The 15,124-nt window shown below is 37.6% G+C and overlaps 1 protein-coding gene across 1 annotated transcript in view; it reads left to right on the top strand.

The window, feature by feature from the left end:
* Window positions 1-15,124, top strand: part of osbpl5 (oxysterol binding protein-like 5) — a 37,705-nt gene that overhangs the window by 599 nt on the left and 21,982 nt on the right. Inside the window, exon 2 of the mRNA XM_058645690.1 lies at window positions 11,127-11,191. The gene's annotated coding sequence lies outside the window, so the exon portion shown is untranslated. The remainder of the gene's footprint in view (window positions 1-11,126; window positions 11,192-15,124) is intronic.

Genomic DNA, 15,124 nt, shown 5'->3' with positions numbered 1-15,124 from the left:
TGGATTTGGCCAATGTCAGGGGGGACACACAATGGCAGGGGTATTGGTTTGATTTCCTCCGATTTATTCCTCCGATTTTCCTTCCTGCTTTGAGTGTGAGAGAGAACTGGGTTGATCAAAGGAGCAATCATGTGCGGATAACACACATGTCGGCTTATGTGACATGTATGAGGGTGGAATAACCCTAGAGGCTAATGGCACAATAAAAAAAACCCTCCATTACTCTAAAAACCAATGACATAATATTGTGTAAACCCACGTAATTTAAAGGTACATTAGGCAGTATTGGCATTATTGACCACACTAACCATAATAACCTTTCATCACAATGTAAGTCATGTCCATTCACAGCTTTTTATTGTTTTACAGCTTTACAGCTAAATCTGTAATATTTCGGGAGACATTGACAATTCACAGGGTACTTGAAGGTCACTTTAGTGGAATGCACAAGTAAACTGGCCCCTTCTAACTCACAACGTTCCCCTAAGGTTTTCCTAAGATTTATCTTCAGCTGGATTATAGTGAGGGCCACATGGTTTGTGTAGTGGTTTGCACGAAGACCTGGGTTCAAGCCCCAGTTGGAACTAGGGCCTTTCTGCACGGGGTTTGCAGGTTCTCCCTGTGTGTGCATGGGTTTTCTCTGGGTTCTCCTCCCACAGTCCAAAAATATGCAATATGGGTAAATATTGGACACTCTAAATTGACCGTAGGTGTGAGAGTGAGGTTGAATGGATGTTTGTCTCTACATCTGGGTGTACCCCGCCTATTGCCATATGTCAGCTGAGATTGGCACAGCACCCCCTGCGATCCTCATGTGGATTACAGTGATACATATTCAATAAATATAAAGATAAGTTTTGCTCCAAAGTATTGCAGTCATGTGATTAGACATCAGTCATTTGGAAACAGTTACTTGGCTACACAGGAACTGAAAAGGTTTATATTTCCACTGTGAAATTTCCTGCTCACATTTGAGTCACTACTTTTGAAAAGGCTAGAGATTAACCATTAAAGAACATTTTGATTTTGGATTTAGATAAGATTCTGACTAAATGTGTAGATTGTAGCGTGCCACTACATCATCATCATCTTTAATCATGTGGTATTATATGGAGGTGAACTTGAAGTGACATAGAAATGTGCTATAGTTCATAGTTAAAAGGCTTATGAGAATGTGTTGCTCACAATGCTGGGTAAAAAAAGAAATCTCATTAGAATAAACATAAGTACAAGAGGAAGTGGTTACCAGATTTCTGTAAAGTAAAGTGTTGGTGATACTGGGATATTTTAGCCACTTTAATAAGCCTTTCAAAGTCCTCATTGCTTCACCATTTTTGTGATCTGTATGCATTTGTAATCAACCCCTTCTTTCAGATTAGGTCACATGGTACAATAAAGGGTTAATATCCGGTATTAGGATTCCCTGTCTGACTCGCATTAGACTGCAATTGATCTGATATTGAATGACCGCAAAATGTCAGACTGCAAGCGGTGCCAATAGCTCAGATGGTAACATATCAGGCATTTGAAGGTCATTTCTGCAGAGTAGCAAATAGTTAATGGAATTAATAACAAACATACTTGACTTACCGTTTACTTCCATGTTGCTTCAAATATTCTATATCTTATGTACAAGGGACATTAAAGGGTCTATATATGATATTTAGAAAAGCCTTATGTGCTTGTTGGATTGCAGCCAAAATGGACAAGTGACATTCAACACAGTGGCCCTTGTTTACATTAGCAGGCTCTGTCTTTAATCTAACATTAGTTAGTGTTGCTGTAGGGCAGTGAAAGAGAAGCATCAGGGTAATCATCAAATTTACACATACTCTTTTTAAAAAAAAAAAACTTTTAGAATTTTCTTCTATTATGATGGGAGGTTATCTATGGTGATCTGTCAACACCCACACAAGTTTGGTCTTGCCATGCAACAGTCCATTTTGCACTAATCAGGCGGGGATATTTAATGGCTTTGGTCCCTAAGCCTATCATCTAGAACTGTGGCTTTGCCCTGCTATGAATGACAAATGAGGAAAGAGTGATAGTCAATGGAGAGCGAAAAAGAAAAGTGTTGTGAGAATGTGAGGAGCTGTTTGAGTCACTTTCTGTGGGTGGTTTGTGCTGGTTTTTTTTTTTATCACCGCTTTTTCTAGCAGGAGGGCAAAGCAACAGATGTCCAACCACATACTGTAAATGTGGCTAAACAAGCAGCCACCAGCCCAGGGGATCCTGGTGGTGTCAGGGTCGAAGACGATAAACGAGTAGCCAAGACCATCAATTTTGTTTTTCTCCTCTTACATTTTCTTTTCTATTTATTTTGTGTTGCACGGTTGTTGGCATCCATAATTCTGCATCATTGCCTTTTCTCACACCATATTCCTTCCTTATTCCTAATCTTTGCCTATTTACAGTCTTATCTCTGATGATTGTTAAGAGGATATGATGTCAAAAAAACTGAACTTGTTTACAGAAAGCAGATATGTGAGAAGGAGATAACTTTTTAGGTATACTTTATATTTGGGCATTTTTGGATAGGACAGTGAAGATACACAGCAAAGGGATACAGGTGGAATTGAACCTGGGTCACTGCAAATGGGCCCTCTGCCCCCCGGGGCACCAGCTCTACCAACTAAGCTACAATTGACATATCGTGTCTATTTCAGCTACATGTGCTTTGCACAAGGATAGACTGTGCCTTTTGTTTTCCATTATATCACTCTTCTTTTATGGCCCTTACTATATATCCAGCTGGTTGGAATCTCAGTTCTTCTCATCAGCTCCCATTCACCCTGTTTTGCCATGTTCAGGAATATCCTGATGGTATGAGTTAAGCCATAAATCAGTATATGTTTTTCCATATACTGTCCACTTTTGCTAAAAAAAAAAGAAAATTTGGTTTTGGACCTAACATTTAACGTTTTTATGCATTTACAGGGATCTATTTATAGAACTTAAATATGATATTCATGAAAAGTGAATTGTCTCCTGAAAAGAAGAATTTCCTTCATGACCTTACAATGAGCCCTTTATATCTGCATGTTGCGAGTCCTCCAATTTTCATTAGAGAGGGCATTTTGTGTTTTTACGTTTCCATGGAAATTCTCACTGACATACTAGGCCATGACGAAGGTACGCCAGTGCTCCATATTCAATCTCTCTGAGAGCAAATGCACTTTTCTCGGTCTCTAGTGTGCCAAGGTTCCCTCCTTGATCTTGAGTGGTTTTGGCCTTCAAGTTAAAAAAAACCATGTCTCTTTATAACAGAAAGCCACATTTCACTATGAAAACTCATCAACCATGCCTTGACATTTTGATTACACACACTTTTGATTTTTTTCATGAGGTCTAGCTTGAAATATTTTCGTGTTAGCTCTTTTGTGCTACTGACAGGATATAACGTCATGTACTATCAGTAGTTTTAGGTGGAGGAACCACATTAATATTGGGAGGAAGTGAGACAAATGGTCAAAGGCAAAGCTTTTCATATCTCTGAAACTATATTAATCAGATTAAATGGATGGCAACTAAACAGTGTTTCTATTAAGAGAGTTCATGCATTTTGCAAAGTGCTTAAAAACTGTTAATCCACTGTAATTGTTTCAATCAATCAACCAACACTAAAAATAACAAGACATCCAAGGACAGTTCACAGAATAAGTGTTAATACAAAATGAAATAATACAAGAGCAATACAATTACAAAGAGTAATAAGTTCTACAATAAAAGCAGCAACAGCACTTGGTTAAAACAGCTTTCATTTTTATCCTCAGGATAATTTATTAGATATTTGTCTGCATTTGAATGTGGGCTTGGAATGTATAGCTTCCTGCTGCTTGCATATATTTGCCAAATTGTGCTTGTGAAGCCTAAAAACATATTCATCTATATTTCACATCTTTCACCTTTTTATAGTCTTTGCTGCCTGTTGTTTACCATCCATCTTACACACAAAGATTTAGGATGCACAATTAACCTCTGACCTGTTGACATTTGTCCTGTGGCTGCTGGGCGACTGGTGTGTATTTATAGACTTAGTTTAACACCGTGGTTCCGCTACTCTTCTTTGACAGAGCCAGTGGCTGCTGGAGCATTCTCATGGAAGCTAACTCCTCTTCAATCGATATCCACCTCTCACTCATCTGCAGCTCAATGTATGGAGCTGCTGTTGGTGTAAACGTTTCTCTCATCCCAGTGGTTTTATTTTGTAGAAGTCGTAGGAGCTGTTTCAGAAGTCCCTCTAATGCAGTACTATGAAGAAGTACAGTGGGAAGAACAGGTTTACTGTATGTGTGGATTAATATTATATATATAATTAGAGGTGTTCTCAACATTTGTCTAACAGTGAATGTTTTCCTGCCTGTGCTGTGCTCATCTGTACTGCGGCGCATACAGTATGTCTGCCTTATGATCTACGAAAACTTTGTTGATCCAGTCCTAGAAAATGATATGGACAAAAAAATAATATAACGGTGGGTTTTTGACAACAAAGATAATTAGTTGATGTCCTTTAAAAGTTTGATGTCAAGTTTAAGTCATTAATTGTTGCTGACAGGTTATTTCAGTGGTCACAGTGTTTAAGGGAAACAACTCTTATTTTGAGTAAACCTTCAGACGTTAACTGAACCACAGTGTTGAAACATTGAAGTCTGGGTAAACATTCGTATGTTCTGCTGTAAAGGTAAATGGTGCAGCAAACAAGCAAGAGTAAATAATAAAACACTTTCAAAGATTTAGTTGTGGGGGTTTCTGTTTTCTCCCTATAAACATAAACACACAAGGCTAACCTGTGCTAGCCAGAGGTCATGTGACAATGTAGGTCCACTGGTGGTCATGTGACACGGAATCCTGCTCACTTCTGCAGCAAGGCAGGCTTCTGCTTCAGGGGATTTGGGGAGTTTCATCGTGCGTTTTATTTGTCTTTGCAAAGTTGTTTAAATAGTCAATTTGCATATCTTTAAAACAACAATCACAATATTGTCTTAAAACGATATATCTTGCTCACCTCGAAGCACAATCCATGTCCATTGCTTAAAATCTGAAGGTTTGAGGGCTTAACTGTGTTTAGTTCACATCATGTTTTTTGTGTGTTTCAGACATACTTTAAACAGCGTTTCTATTGTGAAAGAAGTGTTCCTGCAAGACTTGATTACGTCATGGTTATAACACCAGTCTGTTAAAGCTGTAGCTGGAGAGTCATCATGGTAATCTCTGTGCAGGCTGAGTCAGCCTTGGCTCTAAATTTTGGCATCTGGTTGTCGATATTTTTATGTCGTGGTATTTCATTAGCCACAAACAAATCAGTTAATAACTGTTAATGAAGTGACACCACTTTTGTCATTAAGAAAACAAATGCTCAAGTGTCAGTATTTTATTTACAAGTGTGTGTTTCCAGTTTGTTTTGCTCATGGAGTAGTTGGGTGATGTTAAATTACACCAAAAGGAAAGTTGTGATACTCTCATGTGAACTGTCTTTGCCAAGCAGCTTCAAGGAACCAAGTGTGGACTTAACCTTTAAGGCAGACCTCAGGTTTCACAGCATGGACTGTTTCCATGAAATGGGATCATTGTCTGACTTGAACTAGTAGTACTTCATCTAAGTGAAATGGGAAAGGGATTTGATTGTTCGCTTTGATTTGACTCATAATAGTGGCCATAAACCTTTGAATGTTTGTTTTTTGTCAGATTTTTATGAGATATCAATCGGGGATGCGGAAACATCTTAAAGCAGTGTTTGAGCATTCATCCTTTCCTCCTGCATTTGTCTTCTGGCTTCAAGCCTTTCTTTCTCTTTCCTCTCTTTTGTAATTATATAAACACATCTGGTCTGATCTCTCTATTGCATGCAGTCACATGGAATTGATATTGATCGTTTTATCTTACTCCCAGTGCAGGAGCAAAGAAGTATGTTTTTCTAAAAATGTCAGAGAATCTGTCAAATGATAATGCTTTAGGTGATGGAGGACTGTCCTCGGATTTCCTCATCTAATCATGTCTATATTTGTGAGAGCTGGGGAAGGGTTATTGGCTGATCCACTCACCTTTGTGTAAACTAGCTTAACAAGTGAGGCTGTTTGTTTTTCACTGATGGTTATATTGAAAGCAGACAGTTCAAATATTTTCCACGAGAGGAAATGATCTGGCAGTGGGAAGCACAGGGGAAATGCGGAGTACATATGGAAATGTACATTTATTTAGTGCTTATTAACATGCTGCATAATGCTTCAGTGACATTTGATGAACAACCATGGTGAATACTGCCTAATTTAAAAACTTGGCTGCCCACAGCCATACATTTTTTATTACTATGCCGAAAGTATGAGCTTCACATTGAGTAAAACATTAATGTAAATAGATTTTTTTTATGTATTTGTGTCATAGCAAATCATGGCTCAAGCAGGTCTTAAAAACCTGTGGAAATGAGTGTAGAGCAGTACATTTGTCTTGAATGTTACTTATTTCACTATTCATGTTTTATCTTATTTAATGATGACTATTGGTTAAATGTTTTTTGTATTACTTTGTATTATTTTGTGTCTTTTTTAGTATTTCACTGTACAGCACTTTGGTCAGCTTATGCTGTGTGTAAATGTGCTTTATAAATTAAATTTACTTACTTACTTACATTAACTAGTGCAAAGGCCAATGTGACATTTACTCAATTCTTGAAGTTTCTCAGGCTTAACACGGCAAGCATATCCAATTAAGTGTAACACTGTCACTGCATACCTATGATTACAACAATTTATCTTTCCTTACTGTGGCTAAAATTTCATAAGCATCCTGCGTAATGTGTTTGTGTCAAATTGCTGCTCTCAAGATCATCCATGGCCTTGTTTCTACCACAATGTTTTTACGGCGTCAGTGACAGCGCTTATCCTAATTAAGATATCTTATTGTTGGTTGGTTTTTCTCTGCTGCCACAGTCTCAGCGGAAGAACCACTATTTTGTCTGGAGTTTTTTTTCTTCACACCCTTCCTATTGTTTTCCGTAATTGAGCCGGAGACACAACTATAATTCAGTGGAAGGATCTGGCCTGGACCGTTCCAGTGAGTCACTGTTGGCTCTCTGCTGGGAAAATTGGTGGGCTAGCCATGTGCTCATATAAATGTTTCTTCATTGTTTGTTTGAGGAAAAGCAGACCAAGCTCTGATTGTGGTCTATGCATGAGGCAGCGTTTCACCCATCCATAACTATACAGTTTTCAATTTTCAGAGCTATTGTGGCTAATAGTTCCCAAGCTGAGTTTAGTTTGCCCCAGTTACAGCTACAAATGGTAATTTGAAATAAATTACAAAGGCCACACCATTATCTTAAATGGATTCAGCTGTTATACACAGCTGAAATTTCAAAAAAACTGTAGAATTTCTAAATCCATGAGTCTGTGTAAATCCACACGACAAGGATGTCCATTATCCCTCTTTATAGCTTTTGTTTGTCATTGAACGCTTGGCTATAGCCATCCGTCAGTCCCCTGATATTATTGAACATCATTTGTCCCTTTCTGCGGAGAATTTTCTGGATATAAAATAAACAACAAAACACCCAAAGGTTTCTCGTATCTGGGGATTAGAATCAACCCTGAAATACATAAGATTATGTCAAGGAATGCTGGATTCTTTAGAAAGATGGAGAACTATACCCATCTCAGTGATTGCTCATGTTAACATTTTTAAAATGTCCATCCTACCAAAAATACTTTATGTTTTCTAGGCTCATCCACTACCACCTCCAGCTGTTTTTTTCCTCTACTCTCAGGAAACACTTAACCAGGTTTATTTGGAACAGTAAACCTCCTCGGCTTCGCCTACCTACCATATGATCAAGTTGGGCTCAGACTGCCTAATTTGAAGTTTTATTATAGGGAAGCCCAACGTGGTGCAGCTACGAATTCATTTTTAGATTCAGATGCCCCATCTTGGATAAGCATAGAAAATAATTTTGTCAAGTTGCCATTACAGCTGCACCCATTAAATCACTTATTAAAAAGACTCAAACCCTTTCCTCTGGAAGGATACAATTTTTTAAACAACTGGTTGAAAAAATATAACCTTCCCTTACAAATATAAGTATTTACAAATAACTGGTTATGTAAGAACAGAGATTGCAATAATAATAAAGTAGGCACCATTTTTCATTGTGTGTGGGAGTGTGAGAAACTTGAAATGTTCTGGAAAGAAATTATACAATTAATTTAAAAAGTGTGATCTCAGTGGAAGCTAAATGTTTCCTAAAAAAATCCAGTTATTGTTAAGAAAAACTAATTGATACATTTTTGTTTAGTACAGACCAAACATGTTATTGCTTTAAACTGGAAAACATTCAAGGACTGACCACAGCTCCATGGATTAAAGACATGTCTTATAACCTGGCACTAAAAAAACTGACCTTTCTGACAAAAGGGGAAGATTGAGGACTTTTATGTGATCTGGACACCCTTTCTACAATAAAAAAAAAAAGAAGAACAACAACAAAGGCCACACCACAGGTCTCTCCACTAAGTGTTAGTTTTAAACATTGCCTTATCTCGAGCCATTGCTGTGGACTTTTGGTCATAAGTTGTCATTTCTATGTGGCACGTAGTTGTTCTGTGAACTACTTAAACATCTGGTGTAAATGAGGAAATGTAGGACAGTGTGTGCATGAGCATGTTGATGGAGTCCTTCCATCCTAATCGTGCTTCACACTGGGTCACCGTCTCCTCTGTCTTTTACATGCACACTTTTCACATTTTGTCCTCCTTGTGTGATGTGTAAAACCATATAAAAAAACCTGGACGGTTTTGTAACTTTGAGAATGCCTTGGCCCCAGAGACCGTCTTAAATCACCCTTTTCTCTTCTCTTCTCCATCTCCTCCATCTTAGTGTTTTTCCTCCAGTTAGACTCCTGTCCCCTCTTTGTCTTTTCCCTCAAACACTGTTGGCTCGTATTCCCTCTCAGTGTACTTTGTATTTATGTTAGACATACTCAAGTGTTATTGCTTGCTCCTTTGCTTGGCAGTAGTATTTATGTCTATCCCAATACCAACCCATATTACACTTGTTGAGCTGTCATTAACTGGGGTGTTGTCCACAGAGAGTTATGTCCAATGTCTTTTTTTGTTGGTTATGTGTATGTACATATATATATATATATATATATATATATATATATATATATATATATATATATATATATATATATATATATACATATATATATACATATACATATATACAGTAGTTGAAGGTGAAATACAGTTGCTCTACCAGTTAGGGCTCATTAAAACACTAGTATGTTAGGGTTACATGTGTTTTTGAATGAACTGGTGTGAGTGTTTTTTTTTGTTTTGGTTTTTGGATTTGTGGCTTATCACACTTCCCAGCTGTTAGAGAAGGCATTGTTCTTTGCACTGGCAGGATTAAGGCATTTCAAGGGAAAATAAAACACCAGAATGTTGACGTTGAGTACAACCAATAAGAGCAAGTAACTCAATTTTACTCACAATGGGGAAAAAGGGTGTATTTCTGCACATGTCACTGTCCTGTGGGATTCAGTTTTTGTCAGGTGTAAGAGAAGTTGTGTCATTGTTCATTTGGTAGTTGTCCCTGCTGGTGTGTTTCTGCTGACTTGAAGTTATTATTTGGTTAAGTGTGGTTGTATGATGTATAGTCTGTATGAATGGGCATTTCCAGAAAAAGGTCAGGTCAATGGGGTTTATTCGATGAATATGTTTTTGTGAGAGTCCATCAAGGAAGAACGGAGACTGAGGAGCTGCTGGTCTATTGCTGAGCCTTTTGTTGAATGGCTAAAATCAATATAGTGAGAATGAACCTCTCCAGCAATAATGGCACACCAGAGGCATGTACTGTACAGTCACTGTTGACTATGAGACACTTATACATACAACCACGCTTTCAAAAAAAGCATGTAAGAACCATCACTTTTATGAAAACACACTGAAAAGAATCCCGTTTAAGGCAAGGAAATCCCAACAGCTGCCATCTAGCCAGCTATTCTGACATTGTTTTATTGCACCAGGTAGTTATTTTGTTATTATGTTATTTCTTCCTTAATCCCCATACACTTCAGACTGATTAATCTTTGGAGCACAGGGCATTTTGGCTGCTTTGTGTAATATAGAGTGTCTTATATCCCTTCTTTTCAACACAACCTAGGCAAAAATTAAAAAAATGTGTCAAAGTTCACTTTGCTCGTTTTTAGGAAAAGAAAAATGGTCTATTGTTTGACTTCTGCACAATTATTGATACTTTATATCACTACTGAAAATGTGATATAAAATGAATCATTGTCTCAACAACGCATAAGTAGACGAAAAATAACCTTGCATTTTTAAAGCCTGAATTTGTGGCCTATAAACACACACCCCCAGGAAGTCTACATAAGGAGTCGTGTATGATTCCCATGGCAAATTACCATGGGTGCACCTGCGGCACAGATCCATGCCACATGAGGGTTAACCACAGATTTATTTACAAAAAATTGTCATCAGCCAACTATTATTTAATCATTTGAGCCAGTATTATGTATTTACCCTTTTTTCTCTGAAATTTAATACGTACTGTGCTAAAACTTTTTTTTTCCATTCAAGTTTATTTGGCATAGTTTTAGTTTCAATTTACCTGTTGCATTCATACTTAATTTTTTATTTTAGATATATAAGTGTACTGTTGTGCTTGAACAAAATAACAAACAGACTATAAGTGTTGTCATACATATTGTATATGTTTATTTAGGTTAACCAATTTGTGAACCATTTGTTATTATTTAACAGTTATTTAATAAGCTGGAGGAAAATAAACAATAATTGGCCAAGAATATCTAATAGCAATTTTTTTTATTTAAAGATCAGCACTGGCCATAGAAAAACCCACTTCAGTCAACCTCTATTTAAGATTAGCTCAAAGTGACTGAGTGGTGTGTGTGCAGGTGGCAAACAGACTGCACTCACTTGGCCCAGAATGACGTGAGCAGCTCCCGTGGGTCTGGGACTGGGTGGGGTCCTGCTCTCCATAGCACAGTGGTGTGGAGCATGGGAAGAGGAGGCTGTGGGAGTTAAGCTGTTTGCCTGTTTGTACACTGTGAGTAAAAGTGAAACCTGTCTCTTACTTGTGTGTCTCTGCAGGTGAGGCAGGCTGCTCTCATAAAGGCTTCTGGATGTGGCGTCTCCTGCAGCAGCTCAGGTGAAAGGTAAGCTGGTGGCCCTCTCTTTGATGTCTTAATAATACATACACTTAAATGACCTAGCTGTGCTGTGTGTGTGCTTCAGGTAATCAAATGGTATGTGACATCAACGCATTACAGTTCAAGGTTAACGTTTGATTCATGAATCGGTTTTCTCTCAGGTGCCGGTCTAATTTCAAAAATTTGACATGAATACAAGGACATTTTTACCTGATGTTGCCAAGAGGGATAACTCACTTTAAAACCAGAAGTTATAATTAGAGCATGTCTCTTAAGGTGTGGAATAGCACTACTCTGTATTTATGCCAGGTTTGATTGCATTTTAAGCTACTTTTCTACAGCTGTTTGATCACAATGTCTGTTAGTGTCATGGCACTAACAATTGATCTGTTTTGGTGGCTTCTGCAAGTTTATGTGAGCAATTGTGTGTCATTGTAAGTCTGAGAGAGAAGGCAGCACTAAAAGACACCAACAGCTGCGTACAGGGTGTGTCTGGTTAATCTGAGTTAGATGGGAGTAAATGTTTGAGGTTTTACAATGACAGTTGGCTACAGAATGATTCTTCAGATAGATATGTAAATTGGCAGTTTGCCTGGAGTACATATTGATCTTTCATACAGTAGCAGAAAGTAAGTTTAATCACTAGTCAATTGCTTTTTCTTTTGTTGGCTCGCTATCCTTTTTACTCTGTATGTTGGATTCTCAGACAAACTGTTAGCACGTTTGTGAATTGGGTATAAAGATCGAGTGTGTTCTTTTAGTTCGATGAACGTATCCCCTACTGTTCACAAATTAGTTTTAATGTGGAGGAATCACATTTATAGTAGTAATGACACAATATCTTGCAGTTTCTACTTTTGGCATCCCAGAATGGTTTTGTGCTTTCTTCAGAAACAGTCCTATCATGGTAGCTAGCTACACTGTGGAAGCTGTGATAAAAGCAGCAGTGAGGAGGTGTTTGGATTCAACCTTGCTCAAGCTGTTTATCTTGGCATGTGCAAAATGAAGACGTATGAGGTTTAACAGCAAATTACACATTAACCAGGCAAAATGTCCTGTACCCTGCAGCTACAGCCTTGGCTGCCCTCATCAAATTCTTGACAGTTTACTTTCCTCAACTGATTGAATGACTGGTTAGCTCCCTTATCTCTTGAGTTCCTTTTTATAATCTTTAGAATTGTGCACACGTCATTTTGTCTACTCATTGGGAATGGAATTTAAAAAAAGTCTTATTTCTCTCAAATGTCCAGTCATCAAGATCAGCAGCTAATTTCTCTGGCTTTGTAACATATGTCATTACAGTTTAGTATAAAAATATGCTTTGACCTATTAAAATTACTTCAATAAACTTAAATATCTTAACCTTATATACCTAGCGGTTGCTCAGTTTCCGGCAGTGTCAATGTGTTCCCCTATCATGCAAAGGTTAACTGTAGTCTATGTGCTTTACTTGTAGCCTAATACTTATCAGTTAATGAATTCATTACTTGTTGTAATGACAGCATAATGAGATCTGTAGACCATAGTCTAAATTAGCATAGACCATATGTAGTGACAGTGTAAGTCTGCAGCTAGTTTATGAAAGAGTAGTCACACTTAACACTTATCATACAAAAGAATATCTAAATGGGTTGCCATGAGAATAAATGAACAGTAGTGTTAATATGCAAAATTTCATTTGTGATGAGTATTGCTGAACACATTTGCTGAAAGTAGACTACCCAGCATCCTCTTTTGATCAGCAAAGCAAAGTACAATTTAATGAGGTCAACACTGAGTGAGCCAGAGTGAAGTTGTTGTTTACTCACCATGTTCCTGATGGTTGGAGTGGTTTTAACCACCTTTGCACTTAATGTGAGACTCTCGCTGTATATTAATGATGCATGCGATCCACTTGGTATAATTAGTTCTTTTTTAGAACAGCATAGAGACGTCAAACAAAACATGCAGCTATGGAAATGTTCACTTCAATTTCCTAAGGGAAGAACACAACCCATGGTAAACAAAAATGGGACTTTGCAAGACAGGTACTACCACCTGGGGAAAATGAGTAAATATGAGAACACTGAGTTGTGTGGATGATTAAGATCCTGTTTAGGATAAGTTCATGTATCTGTCAGTGGGAGCTGCTGTCGAGTTCTTTTCACAGGCCTGTGCTATAAGTAGGATTTGTGGTTAGTGAGGTAATTAAATTGTTCTCAACTTATTATCTTTATCAGTTTTATGATGACCCACAGTATTTTTCCTCATAAAATTTCCTCATAGTAATATAAGAGATCTGTTAGTGGTTTGCTCCGTTCTGATCTGTAGATTCAGTTGCAGTGCTGTATTGTTGTGCATGAGAACCTCATATTTACACAATTCTGGCAGTCCTTATGCTAACAAATCTAGCGGCTGCCAATAAACACTAATAAATTGTAAAAGCTGTTGTTTTAAAGCTGTTTGCTGTTTGTTAAAGATAAAGATGAAATGCTTAAGAAAAAAAAAAAATCATCAGTTCATCCAGACTTGAGTGTAAGTGGAGAAAAGTGGCTGTTTACTCACTAGACCTACAGAAATAGTCTAGCCTCATTACATTATGTTCACTTAGTTTCTTTGCTCGCTTGTGACACGACTATCAAGTGACGGCCAGGACAAAGCACAGAACTTGCATTCTCAGCAGTTTGACCCGATTAAATGTTTTATACATCATGAGCAAGTCTCACAGTATCAGTTTTTCTCGACTGTGAGAGTGCTCAGCAGTCCAACGCAGAACAGTTTGTGTGAAGCCGGTTTGTTCCCTGTCTTGTTGTTCATCACTGAGAGGGAATCCCATGCTGATATCGCAGGTAGAAGTAGGGTGTCAACTCTTGGATCTTATTTATTTTCTGAAGGTGATTCTTGCTAATGCAATACAAGTGGGTTGACCACACATATTATTCTGCAATTTATTGTCATGCCACTTTTCCACAGAGGGAGATGTTTTAAATATGTTGTCAGGTCAGCTTTACTATTTGCAAGTTTGCAATTTGTGTTCTCATATGTTATTTTGTTAATTTGACTATTACCAAAAAATACTTTTCATCCCTCAACTATTTGTAGTGAGTGCATCATTGTAATAATTCAGACTTTGATTCATGTTTATTGCTGTTCTTTATTATTTGCTCATTTCTGCAGTTCATACATATTTTGTTTTCTCTCGGTTCAGTGAAGGTCGCATTTTTCTTCTCAAGATTAGTAATTCCCAAAACTGTGAATTACTAATTCCATTTTGAACAATATGTAGGGATTATTTCTCCCAGCAAATGTTATGTCAATCTCGCTAACTATCATCTGTTCTTGTTTGACAGGTAGCCATAATTAAATAGGATATTTCAGATGGAGGAGTCTGAAAGAGTCAGAGTCTGGCTCTGACTCTTTGCATAGCATCATTAATTAAGATAATTTATCTGACACCTTGTTATCTTTTATCCCTTGATTAATGACCCCCTCTCTGTCCACTCTGGATGTTCAGCCTCAGGGCCTCTGCTGGCAGACTCAATAGCAGGCTTTTTCACACTCACTCTTCTGAGGTCCAGTCTATAGCCTGCATTGGCTTAGTCAAACACAAGCTAATTTTCTTCTCATTTCTTCTTCTTATCAACACTTAACATCTGTCGCTGCAAACTCCTCACCCCATTAGGGTCTTCAGCTCTAGCAGGACCTTAGAATTGCTTGAAGTAGAGTAGGAATCCAATTTGCATAGCTGAGATATATTATTTAATGTGGAATGTGATGAGTAAAGTTGGCCAATAGATAGATCTATAATAGACCGGATTAGAATGCAGTACTGGCGTTTACAGGATTGCCTTTTAATTTTCATATATAAACTAATGCTTTAGAGTACAGTTAGGCGTTACTAATAGGGCTGCTCATAACAATTATTATCATAATTGATTAGTTTGTCAATCATTTCCTTAA

Source organism: Solea solea, chromosome 12 (genome assembly GCF_958295425.1).
Source record: "Solea solea chromosome 12, fSolSol10.1, whole genome shotgun sequence".
NCBI lineage: Eukaryota > Metazoa > Chordata > Actinopteri > Pleuronectiformes > Soleidae > Solea > Solea solea.
This window is presented reverse-complemented; position numbering and strand designations above follow the sequence as displayed.